Below are 15,394 nucleotides of genomic sequence, written 5' to 3' on the forward strand. Positions count from 1 at the left end.
TTTCATACCTAGTTGTGAATGTGTTAGGTTTTTCTTCTTTTTATTATTTTAATTGCTTCTCTTGCTTAGTTTATTTTATTCTTTTATGTTATATTGCTGAATTTCATTTTAGAGATAATTGTCCATGCATTATAGTTGGTTGCATTTGCTTTGTTTACTTTGTTTTTCTGTTAATCTATTGAAGGGCATCCAACCTAAATAAGATAAGGTGGGGATTTCATCACCCTTGGCCATAAAAATCACCACCCTTTACGTGCGGTTCACCCTAACCCTAATTTAAAATTTGGATGGCAAGATCCTTTAGGGAAGCCTCACATTTGGTTCAAAGGTGTGTTGAAAGTTAGGAAAGTTTGTAATTACTTTCCATAATCGGCAGTTGGTGTCTAAAGAAAGAGGTTAAACGGCTACGAATAAGCAGGTTTTGTGGTTACATAATTAGGTCCTTGAGAGAGCAAGGGGAGCCTCCCACATCCCCACCTCTTACCTGGCTAACCAAAGGAAGTGGTGTAATTCCAAGTGAAACTAAGAGGATTCACATTGGTAGAACTACTAGTTTAGGAAACACTAGGTCAGCCTTAGGTTGTGTGGTTGATTCACTTGCATTGCTTTATAATTTTTAAATTTTCAAATTTGAATTTAAATTTTAGGAATTTAAATTTCAGAAACTGAATTTGAATTTAAATTTCAAATTTTGGAAAAAAAGAAGAAAAAATCAAAAAATTAAATAAAAAATTTAAATTTGAGTATAAATTGCAGAATTTAAATTTCAAAATCTAAATTTGAAATTAAAATTAAAATTCCAATTTCAATTTTCAAAAAAAAAAGAAGAATAGAAAAGGGTTAAAACAAAATAAGAGAAAATGACTTTAATGGCTGGAGTTTGTGGAAGGAGAAACTACTTCCAACCTGAGCCACAAATTGATTAGAACTATGTGTCTCGACAACTGGACAAGATTAATGTTATGGCCCAAAGACTTGACGAAGTCCTTGCACGTTGTCAACAAAGTGGCCCATACCCAACCTTGTCATCCTATCCATCATGTTCCATCTGTACAAGCCATCATATTAGCCAGTGCCCTGCGGTGGGCCCATGTCAACCAATCATTCCAAACCAAGTACATACAACCAATAGATCCTTCCAACCCAATGCTAACCCATTCTTTAGTCCATACAACCTGAGGTGGGAAAATCAGCCCAACTTCATTTATAGGGCTCAAAACCAAGAAACCCCTCTACTAGAGAGGCACTCCCACTAGTCTGAAGCCCAGACCCACTGGGAGTACAATGATTACCCTAGGACTCAACTGGGTCAACCATGTCAAACCTACACACAGTCCCAGCAATACCACCCATCTATGGCCCAGCAATTTCAGAGGCCACAAGTACAAAGATCATTCCAGCAAGTGAAAAGGAGCAGGAAGACCCTAAGTTGGGGGGAAAAGAAGAAGAAAATGAAACTTTAGAAGAAGAACCTTTAGTAAACCAACTTATAGTTTCCTTTCCAACTGCACTCACAGTCGGGCCGGTGTAAAAGAACAAAGAGACTCGCAATGAGGAGAGTTAGGAAGTTCATATTAACTTCCCTCTCCTCGACGCGATCCAACATATTATGGCCTATGCCAAGTTTTTAAAAGAGTTGTGTACTCAAATGATGGAGCCACAATCAACCCCACAAAGAATAATGCTCTCGGTAGATGTTAGTGCAGCTCTTCTAAATCACTTTCCCCAAAAAATGAAAGACCTTAGTGCTCCTCTCATAATCTATGTCATCTTTGGAATCCCCTTCGATTGGGCCTTATTGGATCTAGGGGTCAATATAAATATGCTTCCGTCCATTCATTATAGGTTAAGGATCGGAGAGTTAAAACCTACCCTGGTAATTCTGCAATTCACTAATTGGTTAGTCAAGACTCCTCTAGGTGTTGTTGAGGATGTCATTGTCAGGGTAGAGGGTTATCACTTCCTAATGGATTTCATCATTTTAGACATTTCATTAGAGTAGCAGAAAGTACAGTTAAACATTTTTAGTGCCTCTAAGTATCCAAACATAGGGGAACATAAGTGCAAGGTGGATATAGTGGATGATCTTTTAGATGCCCTGCCTACCCCGTGGTTAGCCCAACTTGAACCCTGTCTGTCAGAAGAAGAAAGTGAGTCAGGGAGTATAGATGAGAATTATGCGTGAATGTGTTAAGCTGAAGATGTTAAACTTAGCACTGGTTGAAGGGATGAGAGATCCAACATATGGATGGCCGAACCCTGCAGGAAGGTAGGGTGAAATTCAAAAAATTTCTCTCTTTCCCATGAGGGAATCGCATTCCCTATTTTAGAAAAACTACATTTTTCAAAGATCAATCTTGAACCAAGAATCGAACCAGATCTGAACCAAAAGGTAGGAGAGGGATATACCTGATACGAAGAAATAATATCTCCCAATGAAGGTGTTTAGTTCCAAAGAAAATCTCCAAAGACTGCTCCCATTGAAGATGATATAGTGTAGGGTGGAGAAAAATCAGTAGTATTCTTCCTAAGAACCGAACCCTTCACTAGAATTCGATGGAGGCAGTGAGCACAACTTCAAATTAGTCTTTCTCCAAAGACATATCGAGAACTAATCTTGATCACTCCTACAAAACTGGACCAATCAGCAAGTTGCAGAATTATCGGGGTTGATTTTAACTCGCCGATCCTGAACCTATCATAAATGGATGGAATTGGAGTTATGATGGCCCTGAAATCCACTAGTGCCCGATCAAAGGTGATTCTAGTGATGACATAGCTTATGAGAGGAGCACTAAGGTCTTTCATATTCTGGGGGAGTTGATTTAGGAGAGCTGCACTAACTGATGAGAATAAAATCTATCATATTTTATGCCCTAATATTCTGCCTTATATACTGAATTATTACTTAATTAGACTCATATTTCTTGTAATTCGGTGCAGGGCAAGGAAAGAAGTAGCAAGAAGAAAAACAAGGCTAATCGGATGTGTTTTCACAGTTTCGGCAGCGATCAGTTATCTGAGCCTAACTTTCATATCCGAGCACTGATTGAGCAGATTAAAAATCCACTGGAAAGATAAGTGAAAAAGCTACAAGTTTCATGTTTTGGGATTTCTTATATTCTGCATACATCGAAGTCAAATCTGGGCCCGAAGACGGAGCAATTTCGCACTGAGGTCCAGTTTCCAGCTGACGCACATTTCGAAGAAAAACCTTGAAGCGGCCAAATTATTAAAGCAGCCCATTCGAATTCAAGAATTTCTAGAATCCTCTTAGATCTAAATTTTAAATGTAATTCCAGAAAGATTAGGAAAGATTTAGATCATGAGATAGGAGATAAGATAGGATAGGATAGGAGGAGTTTGGATCAAGGCTGGATTATCCATTCTTGAGATAACTCCAAGTAATTGTAAACTATATCAGAGCTGGGGGTACCAACCCTAGGGGGATCACGAACTGAACTAAGGATCTACAAGAAAGGAGAAAAGAATTCAAGAAACTTGGGGGAAGGTGATCAAGAATTCAAGAAACTTCAAGAAGAAGGTGGCGACAAGAAGAGGAGATCTTAGCACCATGGGCGAATTCATGAGTTCTTTCTTTCCTTTTGTTTGCTTTAATTCTTTCAATATGGACTGATTTGTTTTTAGCTAGGGCTGTGGAAAACCTAACCCTGTTAATGAATATATTTTTATCTTTATGATTTATCCAAGATTGTGATTTCCATACAGTTTATGAATTATTTTGCTTAATGTGACTAAGAACTTGGCCACCTCTTAATTGATTTGGTTTATGTGAATGAATCGAGAGAGGAATTCACATAATTTGACTGAATAGTTTATAGTGTGAATTGAATGGTATATAGAGATATATATACATGATTCATCTAAATATAATGGTTTTCCTCAGACTTAATGCACTTCCATCTTGAGAGCTCTACTCGAGAGATCGAAGGGTTACCTGATGGGCGTAGTTTTAGTATATCTCGAGAGAGAATATTAAATAAAATTGGAAAGACCTCAGCTTATGGGAATGATAAATAATCTTGGTTAATCGAATTCATTAATATTCATTACATTGGTTAGGTGGACCAAAAGCCCTAGCGATTTCATCCATTGCATATTCGGTTAGTTATCACCCCTGCTTCTATTTTCTTTTTCTAGTTTTTATTTTCAATAGTTCTTATTCTTAAAAATTTGAATTTCGATTGTCCAAATAATTAAGGAAGACTGTGATTCTAATACTTATTTTGTTAAATACCCATGGGAACGATATTTTTTATACTACTTGATAACTAGTGCACTTGCTAGAGTTATATTCATAGCTATCAAGTTTTTGGCGCCGTTGCCGGGGATTTAATCCTAAAATAATATTAGAACTTGTTAACATTGATTAATTTGGACTTTTTTATTTCTGTTTTGATTATTTTGTTATTATTTTATTTTACTTGTCTGAATTCTTGCTGGTTCAGATTTACTAGTGCATGACACGCACTAAAAGAGAGGGATTAGTTGAATTCGATCCAGAAATTGAGAGGACCCTTCGCTTGTTGCAAAGGGCCAACAAAGGTAAAGTGAGAGAAGAGGTTGTTATTGTTGAACCAGCAATAGAGATTGAAGGAGGGATGGCAGAAGGAAATCGCTCCCTCTTGGACTATGCTTGTCCAAACATTGATGGGGCGACTTCAAGTATTTGCAAGCCCACCATTCATGCCAACAATTTTGAAATCAAGCCTGCAATAATTCAGATGATCCAAACAAGTATTCAATTTAGTGGGTTACCAAGTGATGACCCTAATGCATACATTGTTAAATTCTTAGAAATATGTGATACATTTAAACATAATGGAGTTAGTGACGATGCTATTAGGCTTAGATTATTTCCTTTTTCATTGCATGATTGAACTAAAGATTGGCTTAACTCACTCCCTGCAGGAAGTATCACCACTTGGAATGATCTAACCCAAAATTTTTGGCTAAGTATTTCCCACTCTCCAAAACAGCAAGATTAATTAATGATATTACTACTTTTGCTCAATTTGAGATGGAATCCTTGTATGAAGCATGGAAACGCTTCAAGGAGATGCTTAGGAAGTGTCCTCACCATGGAATACCAACTTGGTGTCAAATTAAGACATTTTATAATGGTATTACTCCCTTTAATCGATCCATTATTGATGCAACCGCAGGTGGTACAATCATGAGAAAAGCACCGGAGGAAGCTTATGTCCTAGTAGAGGAGATGGTGTCAAACAGCTACTAGTGGAGCAATGAACGAACCAATTAGAGGGGAGTACACCACATCGATTCCCTTGCAGCCCTGTCTGTGAAAATTGCTAACCTGAATAAGAAGTTTGATACTTTTAATATTTCAGCCTTTAATGCATCATCTAGCATCTCATGTGATTTATGTGGACAAATAGGACATACTAATTCTGATTGTCAATTAAATAGTCCTTTTATTTCCATGAGAATGCTAATTTTATCTCTCATGCTGGTAGGTCAAACTTCAACCCATACTCAAATACATACAACCCAATGTGCAGGAATCATCCAAACTTTTCATGGAGCAACAATCAGTAAAAGGCACCCATGGGATTCCAACCACAACCGCCCCCACAATAAAAAAAAAGAGTAATTTGGAGGAGATGATTTCTAAGTTCATCAACACTGTTGAAGCAAAATTCCAAAGCCATGAAACATCAATTAAGAACTTAGAAGTTCACGTGGGGCAGATTGTAAACATGTTGTCAGAAAGAAAAGAGGGAAGGCTACCCAGCAACACAAAAAAGAATCCCAGAGAGCATGTGAACAACATAACCTTAAGAAGTGGGAAGACAGTCGGCAAAGCCCAAGAAGATGACAACGAAGCTGAATCGGCCGATCTGCAAATGAAGAATGAGGGAAGCACCCCTAAACTGAATTTACATGAAATTAAACTTCCTATCCCCTGCCCAAGAAAAGTCTTGAAGGCTAAATTAGATAAGCAATTTGAAAAGTTTTTGAAAGTGTTTAAAAAGATCCATATTAATCTTCCTCTTCTTGATGTATTGTCACAAATGCCGAAGTATGCCAAATTCCTGAAGGAGGTAATGTCGAACAAAAGGAAATAGGAGGACTATGAGATGGTGAAGTTAAACGAAGAGTGCTCAGCCATTCTTCAAAAGAAATTGCCCCAAAAGCTTAAGGATCCAGGGAGTTTTTCTATACCTTGCACCATAGGGAATACTGAATTTGAAAAAGCTTTATGTGATTTAAGTGCTAGTATAAATTTAATGCCTTATTCTATTTTTGAAAAACTTGGACTGCATGAACTAACATCTACAACTATTACCCTGCAACTAGCTGATTGAAGCATTAAATATCCTAGGGGAATAGTAGGAGATGCTTTAGTCAAAGTGGGTAATTTCATCATTCCTGCTGATTTCATTGTATTGGATATGGAGGAAGATAAGACAATGCCGTTGATTCTAATAAGACCCTTCCTTGCTACAGGTAATGCTTTAATTGATGTGAAAGAATGTCTACTTACTCTTAGAATCAATGGTGAAGAAGTGGTGTTTAATGTATTTAAAACCATGAAATGTCCCAACACAGTTGAACATGAAATATATGCAATTGATTGCATTGATGTTTGGGAAGCTGAAGTAGATACATCTAAATCAGAAGACACACTGAAAGTTGCACTTAACAATAGTCCTAATCAATTGCAATAAATAGAGTAGAAGTTTGTACTGAAATCAGAATTGTGAAATTTGACTTCTGAGCTAGGCTCCTTTGAAATTACAACTCATAATGCATCTTTTATTAGTGTACCTCCATCTCACACAAAACTCCTCCCATCTATTGTGCAGGCCCCTATTCTAGGTTTAAACCCACCCATGAAGGATGAGAGGGGGAAACATCAGAAGTTGAAAACCAGGTGGAGTGGACCCTTTGAAGTAGCTAGGGTATTCCCTCATGGAGCAATTGAACTACATAATGATGATGGGAGTACATTCAAGGTAAATGGACAACGGTTGAAGCATTATATTCAAGGAGAGCAACCCATCCACCATGTGTCCATTCTCTCCTTGAAACCATGAAAGAAAGGTGAAAGTCAAGCTCACAACTTAAAAAGAGCGCTTGTGGGAGGCAACCCATTAAGTTTAGTTGTTTGTTTTGTTCAGTTTTTTTTTTTTCTCTTATGAGTGTGTTTTTTCGTATCTCACATCTACAGGATCTCAATGAGGCATTCAAGGAAGTCCTCTTAAAACTTTCTCTCCTTGTTCTTGTTATGCATATTCCATACATTAAGGACAATGTATATCTTAAGTGGGGGGCGGGGGGATTAAGGGGTTGATAAATTTTTTCAGACTCTAGCATGCTTTGATTATCACTCTCTAACATTTTCTTTCGAAATTTCTGCTCCCTAGATACTTGTTTTTGAATGATTGCAAACCACCAATTGTCAGTAATTGGAATGATCAACGAGCAAGATGCAATACAAATTTGACCCCTATGAGCATTTGGTTTATGACCGTCAAACATGGCTAGATTATTCTAGAACTTGCTTTAATAGACATGTTGAGACCACGGTAGTGAGTTCAAGGATTGGTATGAAAATGGTGATGCCTTTTTTCAAAAAAAAAAAGAGAAAGGAAAGAGGAGAAGAAATAAAGTGTACTGTGAGATGGAGCATAAAATGCACTCACACTAAAAGCATAAGAAAAGGGTGAGATGGAGCATAAAATGCACTCATCCCTAGATCCCAAACCCCTTGTCCCCTTTTGATGCAATGAACTCATGCTAGTGGTGGAGATGTGATACATAAGCAAGCCTATAGTAATAACATTCCTTGTTTTGACTTATTCGAAAAAAAAAAAAAATATATATATATATATATACTTTGAATCTTGCTACATTTTGATTATGAAAACAATGAGTGCTTACTTTAGTCCTAAAATTGTTCATGCGACAAAATGCCTGCTCCCCTTGATTGTTAATTTCACTAGGGAACATGAGGATTGGCGATTTAAGATGATTCTTTGACAAAGTTAAAGAGGAGCAAGATGTTGACGAATGGAAGGATCATTAAATACTGGATCAAGGCATGCAAGAGGGTGAACATCCTGTGAAGAATGACCTCCAAAAATTTAAGTAGTTAGTCAGCTTGTCTTGTTTTAGTTTTGCTTCAGTTTTGTCTTGCCCGAGGACGGGCAAGAGTTTATGTGTGGGGGGATTTGATGAGAATAAAATCTATCATATTGTTATCCCCTAATATTCTGTCTTATATACTAAATTAGTACTTAATTAGACTCATATTTCTTGTAATTTGGGGCAGGGAAAGGAAAGAAGTCGCAAGAAGAAAAACAAGGCTAATCGGATGGGTTTTCACAGTTTCGGCAGCGATCAGTAATTTGGGCCTAACTTTCATATCCAAGCTCCGATTGAGCTGATTAAAGATCCACTGGAAAGATAAGAGAGAAAGCTATTTCATGTTTTGGTATTTCTCCAATTCGACATAGATCGAAGTCAAATCTAGGTCCGAAGATGGAGTAATTTCGCATTGAGGCCCAGTTTCCAGCTGAAGCCCATTTCGAAGAAAAACCTTGAAGCGACCAAGTTATTAAAGCAGCCCATTCGAATTCAAGAATATTGAAAGTCCTCTTAGATCTAAATTGTAAATGTAATTCTAGAAAGATTAGGAAAGATTTAGACATTGAGATAAGAGATAAGATAGGATAGGATAGGAGGAGTTTGGACCAAGGATGGATTATCCATTCTTGAGATAACTCCAAGTAATTATAAACTATATCAGAGCTGGGGGTACCAACCCTAGGGGGATCACGAATTGAACTGAGGATCTATCAAAAAAGGAGAAAAGAACAAGAAACTTGGGGGAAGGTGATCAAGAATTCATGAAACTTCAAGAAAAAGGTGGCAGCAAGAAGAGGAGATATAAACACCATGGGCGAATTCATGAGTTCTTTCTTTCCCTTTGTTTGCTTTAATTCTTTTATCATAAACTGATTTGTTTTTAGCTAGGGCTATGGAAAGCCTAACCCTGTTAATGAATATATTTTTATCTTTATGATTTATCCAAGATTGTGATTTCCATACAGTTTATGAATTATTTTGCTTAATGCGATTAAGAGCTTGGCCACCTCTTAATTGATTTGGTTTATGTGAATGAATTGAGAGAGAAATTCATATAATTTGACTGAATAGTTCATAGTGTGAATTGAATGGTATATAGAGATATATATACATGATTCATCTGAATATAATGGTTTTTCTCGGACTTAATTCACTTCCATCTTGAGAGCTCTACTCGAGAGATCGAAGGGTTACCTGATGGGCGTAGTTTTAGTATATCTCGAGAGAGAATATTAAATAAAATTGGAAAGACCTCAGCTTATGGGAATGGCAAATAATGTTGATATATCGAATTCATTAATATTCATTACATTGGTTAGGTGGACCAAAAGCCCTAGCGATTTCATCCATTGCATATTCGGTTAGTGATCACCCTTGCTTCTATTTTCTTTTTCTAGTTTTTATTTTCAATAGTTCTTACTCTTAAAAATCTGAATTTCGATTGTCCAAATAATTATGGAAGACTGTGATTTTAATACTTATTTTGTTAAATCCCCATGGGAACGATACTTTTTATACTACTTGATAACTAGTGCACTTGCTAGGGTTATATTCATAGCTATCACTAATATCTACTGAGAGCATCAATTTTTGTGGGGCCGATTGTGGCTACATAATTTGAGTATATAATTCTTTCAGAACATGGCATAGGCCGGGACATGTTGGATCACATTGAGGTGAGGGATGTTAAAATGGACTTCATGGCTCTCCTCGTTGTGAGTTTCTATGTTCTTTAGCACTGGCCCGACTCTTAGTGCAATTGAAAAGGGAACTACGGGTTGGTTTACTATAGGCTCTTCTTCTAAAGTTTCCTATTTTTTCTCCCCCTAACTTAAGGTCTTCCTGCTCCTTTTCATTAACTCTCTTTTTCTAACATGGGTCTTCTAAAATCCTCCCACTCCTTGAGGTTGTAATGGCCTTGGTATTTTCATACTAAGGGTTCTTAGGAGGTAGCTGAATTTGTTGTGGAGTAAAACCCGGTGGCTGATTTCTAGGAGTTGCAACCGGTTGACTCGGTATTTTCCTTACTTCTCTCCTTGCCATGGCTTCAGCTAGTTGTCCTATTTGGCTCTCTAATCTATCAATGGACTGCTGCTGATTTAGGATTAGCTGTTGAAGCTGCATGAATTGGTCATCTACTGCACGTGGTTGAGGAGGTTGTGGGTAAGCCTGACAAGGTTGGGCCGGTTGGTTCCTAGGATGCATTTGCTGGAATTGACTTTGCATTTATGGCCTTTGAAATTAGTGGGCCATGGAGTTAGATAGGTTGTATTGGGACTGTGTATAGGTTTGACATGGTTGAGCCAATTGAGTCCCATGGTAATCATTGTACTCCCAGTGGGTCTGTGCTTCAGACCACAGAGAGTGCATATCTGGCAGGGGGTTTTCTTGGACTTGGGCCCTATAATTGAAATTGGGCTAATTTTCCCATTCAGTGTTATATGGACTAGAGAATGGGTTAGCCTTGGGTTGGAGAAATTTGTTTGTCACATGTATTTGGTTTGGACGGACTAGTTGACATGGGTCCGCCGTAGTCACTGGCTGACATGATGGGTCGGGCATGCACAGATGGAAGATGATGGATAGGATGACAAGGTTGGGTATGGGCCACTTTGTTGACGACATGCAAGGACTTTGTTAAGTCATTGGGTCATACCATTAATCTTGTCCAATTGTCGAGACACATGGATCCAATCAATTTCTGGCTCAGGTTGAAAGTAATTTCTCATTCCACAAACTCCGGCCATTGAATTCATTTTATTTTAACCCCCTTTTTCTTCTTTTTTTTTTTGAAATTTGAAATTTTAATTTTGAATTTTAATTTCAAATTTAGATTTTGAAATTTAAACTCAAATTTGATTTTTATTTTTTTTTTAATTTTAAATTTAAATTTTGGAAATTTAAATTCAAAATCAAAATTTGAAATTTAAATTCCTAATATTTAATTTTTTTCTCTTTTTTTTCTTTTTAATTAGAAATTTAAATTCAAATTTGAGTTTTTAAATTAAAAAAAATGCAAGCAAATCAACCACATGACCTAGGGTTTCCTAAACTAGTGGTTGAACCAATGTGAATCCTTTTAGGTTCATTTGGAATTACACCACTTCCTTTGGTTAGCCAGGTAAGAGGTGGGGATGTGGGAAGCTCCCCTTGCTCTCACAATGACCTAACTAAGTAACCACAAAACTCGCTTAGGCCTAGCCGTTTAAACTCTTTCCTTAGACACCAATCGCCGGTTATGGAAAATACTTTCAGTCTCTCCTAAAATTCAACACACCTTTGAACCAAATGTGAGGCTTCCTTAAAGGATCTTTCTATCCAAATTTTAAATTAGGGTTAGGGTGAACCGCACGTGAATGGTGGTGATTTTTGGGCCAAGGAAGGGTGATGAAATCCCCACCTTATCTTATTTAGGTTGGATGCCCTTAAATGAATTAACGAAAAGACAAAATAAACACAACAAAATGCAACTAACTACAATGCATGAACAATTATTTCTAAGATGCAATTCAGCAATTAAACCTAAAAGAATAAAGCAAATGACTAAGAAAAAAATTAATTAATTAAAAAAATAGAATTCATTAAAACCACATTCGAATAGTACTGAGAATAATAGCTGCATAAAAATAAATAACAGAAACAAATAAATAAAAGGAACAAAATAAAAATTTCTAAGAATTCGATTAGATGTAGCAGTCTTCGGATCTCTCCTTCGACCCTTGAACTTCTCGAGCTAGGCCTTCTGTCTTACTTGGCTGAATTTTAGATATCCAGAAAAGAAAGAAAACCCAAATTAAATCAAATAAAAATAAATTTGCAGGAAGGAAAAAATTAAACTAGAAATTAAAGAATAGTGAGTAATTCTAAAACTGAAGAAAAAATGGTTGGGATTCAAATCCAGAGGTGGCAGTAGTGGTGTTGGCGAAGTGCAAGTAGGAACCTCTCCTCTTGCATGGGTATCCTCCTCTTCCTTCTTACCTGGGTGAATTGACCAACCCTTTCTCCAGGGCTCCTGGTTCCTTTTTATAGAGAAGGGTGGACATAACTGGGAATAGAGAGAAAGAGGGGGGCAGCAGCTGGGTTTTTAGCAAAGTTATGGGTGCCCTAAGGTTTCTAATGGAGGGTTAGAATGGTTTGGGAGTGATCTTAAGGCTAAGAATTGAAGGAGAGGCTCCAAATATTATGTAAGGCTGAGATTTAAGGGCTAAAGGTTGAATGGTGAAGATTAGAAGTTAGGTGGCTCCTAGGGTTAGAATGCTAAAATGAGAGTGCCCTAGAATGATGGATGGTGGAGATTAGAAGGGATGGAAGGTGAGGATTTAACAGTTAGGAGCGGATAGGGTTTGTTAAGAGTGAAAAGAATGGGTTAAAAGGCACCCTAGGATTTGCTAACGCGTAGGGAGCAAGCTAGTACAGTTGGACTTCACACCAATGGGTTAAAAGGCGCCCTCCTGCTTTTAGTTTTTCACAAAAACACCCCTCTCTTAGTTGGACTTCACACCAATTTTCCAAAAACTACATTTCAGCCATTAAACCTACCCAGTTTTGCACAAAATTTGCACAGAGGCCCTCAGAGGTCACAACAATGAATTTAATTGGGAAAGGAGCATACTTTGACTATTCTATGGCCGAAAATACCCCTGAAATGATGCCCTTGAGGCATCAAAATGCAGAGTTATCAGAGGGGCCTATCCTAAAATGGAAGTCTCTCTCACAGTACCTTGGCATTCACGAATATGATGGATAAGCATTTACTGGACAGAAAGGTTTAACCTAAAATGACAATGAACCTTGTTTGAAAGAGGCCAAAGGGAAAGCTCATTAGATGAGTGGATATGATCCTTTATAGAAGATGATGGGGTTATGCAGCTGAAACAGTTGGCTCCATGCACTGTATGTGGTTTCCCACATTTCCAGAGACACAATTTCGCAGTCTCCATCACTGAGATAGGAGGGAAATCTCGGAGATGAACAAATGGAAATGGAACATAGATTAAAATCCATATCTATGTAGTAAACATGAATCAATTTAGGTTGTGAACTAATAATTTGCCTTGCCTTTTTATCAGAATTGGCAAACGGACAATTCGCCAAGTTGTTGGAAGATATCAAACTTAAGGGCCCGGTTCCGTAACCTTATGCTGGTATTAACGTTCGAGAAATTGGACAAGGTTGCTATGAACCCTGCTCTGAATCGTTTGGGTGATAGGGCTTCTAAGGAACGTAGGCAAGAGTATCAAGAATGGGAAGATAAGAATTCTCTTGCCCGATGCTACATCATAGCCTCCCTCGACAATCTGATATAGAGACAATTTGATCAGATCGAAGTGTCCAAGGATATCCTGGATAGTCCAATGACAATGTATGAAGAGCAGAATCATTCTACTCGTCAGAAGGTCTTGAAGCTATTCATGACCGCTAAAATGACCGAGAAACAGATGGTTCATGACCATTGTCTTAAGATGATAGGTTACACCAATGAACTAGAGGCACTCAAGTCAGGGCTAGATCATGTCACCAAGGTTGATGCCATCCTAAATTCCTTGCCTCCCTCCTTCAATCAGTTTATCATGAATTATAATATGAATAAGCTAAATGTTAGCCTTCAGGAACTCAAAAATATGAATATGTTACAGAGGGCTAAAGAACTGATTAAGAAGGATAAACCAATAGCCGTGCTTGTTGAAGGTGGCAATTCGGGTAATAAGAAGAGGATGGCAAAGAAAAAGCCTTTGAAGAAGACTAGCAAACTGAAAAAGCAGAACAAGGACAAGTTATCAGATGCATATTACTTTTGCAAATAGATCAGCTACTAAAAGAGGAACTGTCCTCAATATTTGGAGACTAAGAAGCAAGGTAATTCCGAATCTTTTATCATAGAGGCTAATTTGTTGGTCACTTATTCTTCCTGGTGTATTGACTCCAAGGCTTCGACTCATGCGTGTAACTCACTGCAGGGGTTCAAGATAAGCAGATGATTGAGTGACGGAGAAGTAACAGTATACTTGGGGACTTCTGCAACAGTTGCAACTATAGCCATAGGAACTGTAGAACTAGTTTTCAGAAAATGAACAATTGTACTTAAAGATTGTCTTTTCATACCTAATTTAAGAAGAAAATTGATTTCTATCTCAAAATTATGTTTGGATGGTTATCCTATCTTATTTAGTAATGTGATTACTATTAAACGGAATAACAAATTCCTTACATACAGAGAATTTGAGAATGGTCTCTATGTTCTCCATCCTTCTCTGAAAATCAACATTACCAAAACTATGTTGAAAATAATCCCCAAGAAGAGAACTCATGATACAGTTAATCCCACATGTCTGTGGCATTACCGACTTGGCCACATTAATATAGATCGTATAACAAGGTTGGTAAAGGATGGTCCTTTGGATTTTCTAACTGTAGAAGATCTTCCATTATGTGAATCTTGCCTTCAGGGTAAGATGACGAAGCGACCATTTATGAGAAAGCCTAAAAGATCTATAAGCACACTTAACCTTATACATACTAATGTATGTGGTCCTATGAATATTAGGACATGTAACCAACATGTTTATTTTATAATATTTACCAATAATTTTTCACAGTATGGTTACATGTACCTAATGAGACATAAGTCTAAATCCTTTGAAAATTTCAAAGAGTTCAGACAAGAAATCGAGAAACAATTAGGGAGAAAAATTAAGACCCTTCAATCAGATTGAGACAACGAGTATCTCTGACAAATTCAAGGACTACTTAAAGGAAAATGGGATTGTATCACAATTGGCTCCTCTTGCTACATCGCATTGGAACAGTGTGTTAAAGAGGAGAAACTGGACTTTATTAGACATGATCCGTTCACTTCTCCTCCACTCAGAGTTACCTACATCCTTTGGAGGTTTCGCATTAGGGACTATGATTTACGTGTTGAACCAGGTTCCAACCAAATCTTTTCCTAAGACTCTATATGAGCTATGGACCGATAAGAAACCAAGTGTGAGACACTTGAACCAGGTTGTCCGGCATATGTTAAAAGAACTAGTGTTGACAAATTAGAATCCAAGACCAGTCATTACCTATTTGTAGGTTACCCGAGAGGCTCTGTAGGTTACTTGTTCTATGATCAAAAAGAGCAAAAAGTGTTTTGTAGTCGAAATGCCTACTTTTTAGAGGAAGATTACATCCTAGATAATCTTCATCAGGAAGTTATTCTTGATGAGGAGAGCCCAGGGGTAGTGGGAAATGTCCCACCTGCTCCAAAAAATAA

General features: G+C 37.4%; 1 non-coding gene across 1 annotated transcript; it reads right to left on the reverse strand.

Annotated features, from left to right (window-relative positions):
* Positions 1-5,002: 5,002 nt before the first annotated feature.
* LOC148846162 (small nucleolar RNA R71) lies at positions 5,003-5,109 on the reverse strand. Its single transcript, XR_016102770.1, has one exon. It is a non-coding gene; the product is annotated as a small nucleolar RNA R71 (small nucleolar RNA).
* Between the last annotated feature and the right edge of the window lie 10,285 nt (positions 5,110-15,394).

The sequence above is a fragment of the Nelumbo lutea genome, chromosome 7, assembly GCF_056320005.1.
Source record: "Nelumbo lutea isolate HS-2025 chromosome 7, American lotus-T2T, whole genome shotgun sequence".
In the NCBI taxonomy this organism is placed as follows: domain Eukaryota; kingdom Viridiplantae; phylum Streptophyta; class Magnoliopsida; order Proteales; family Nelumbonaceae; genus Nelumbo; species Nelumbo lutea.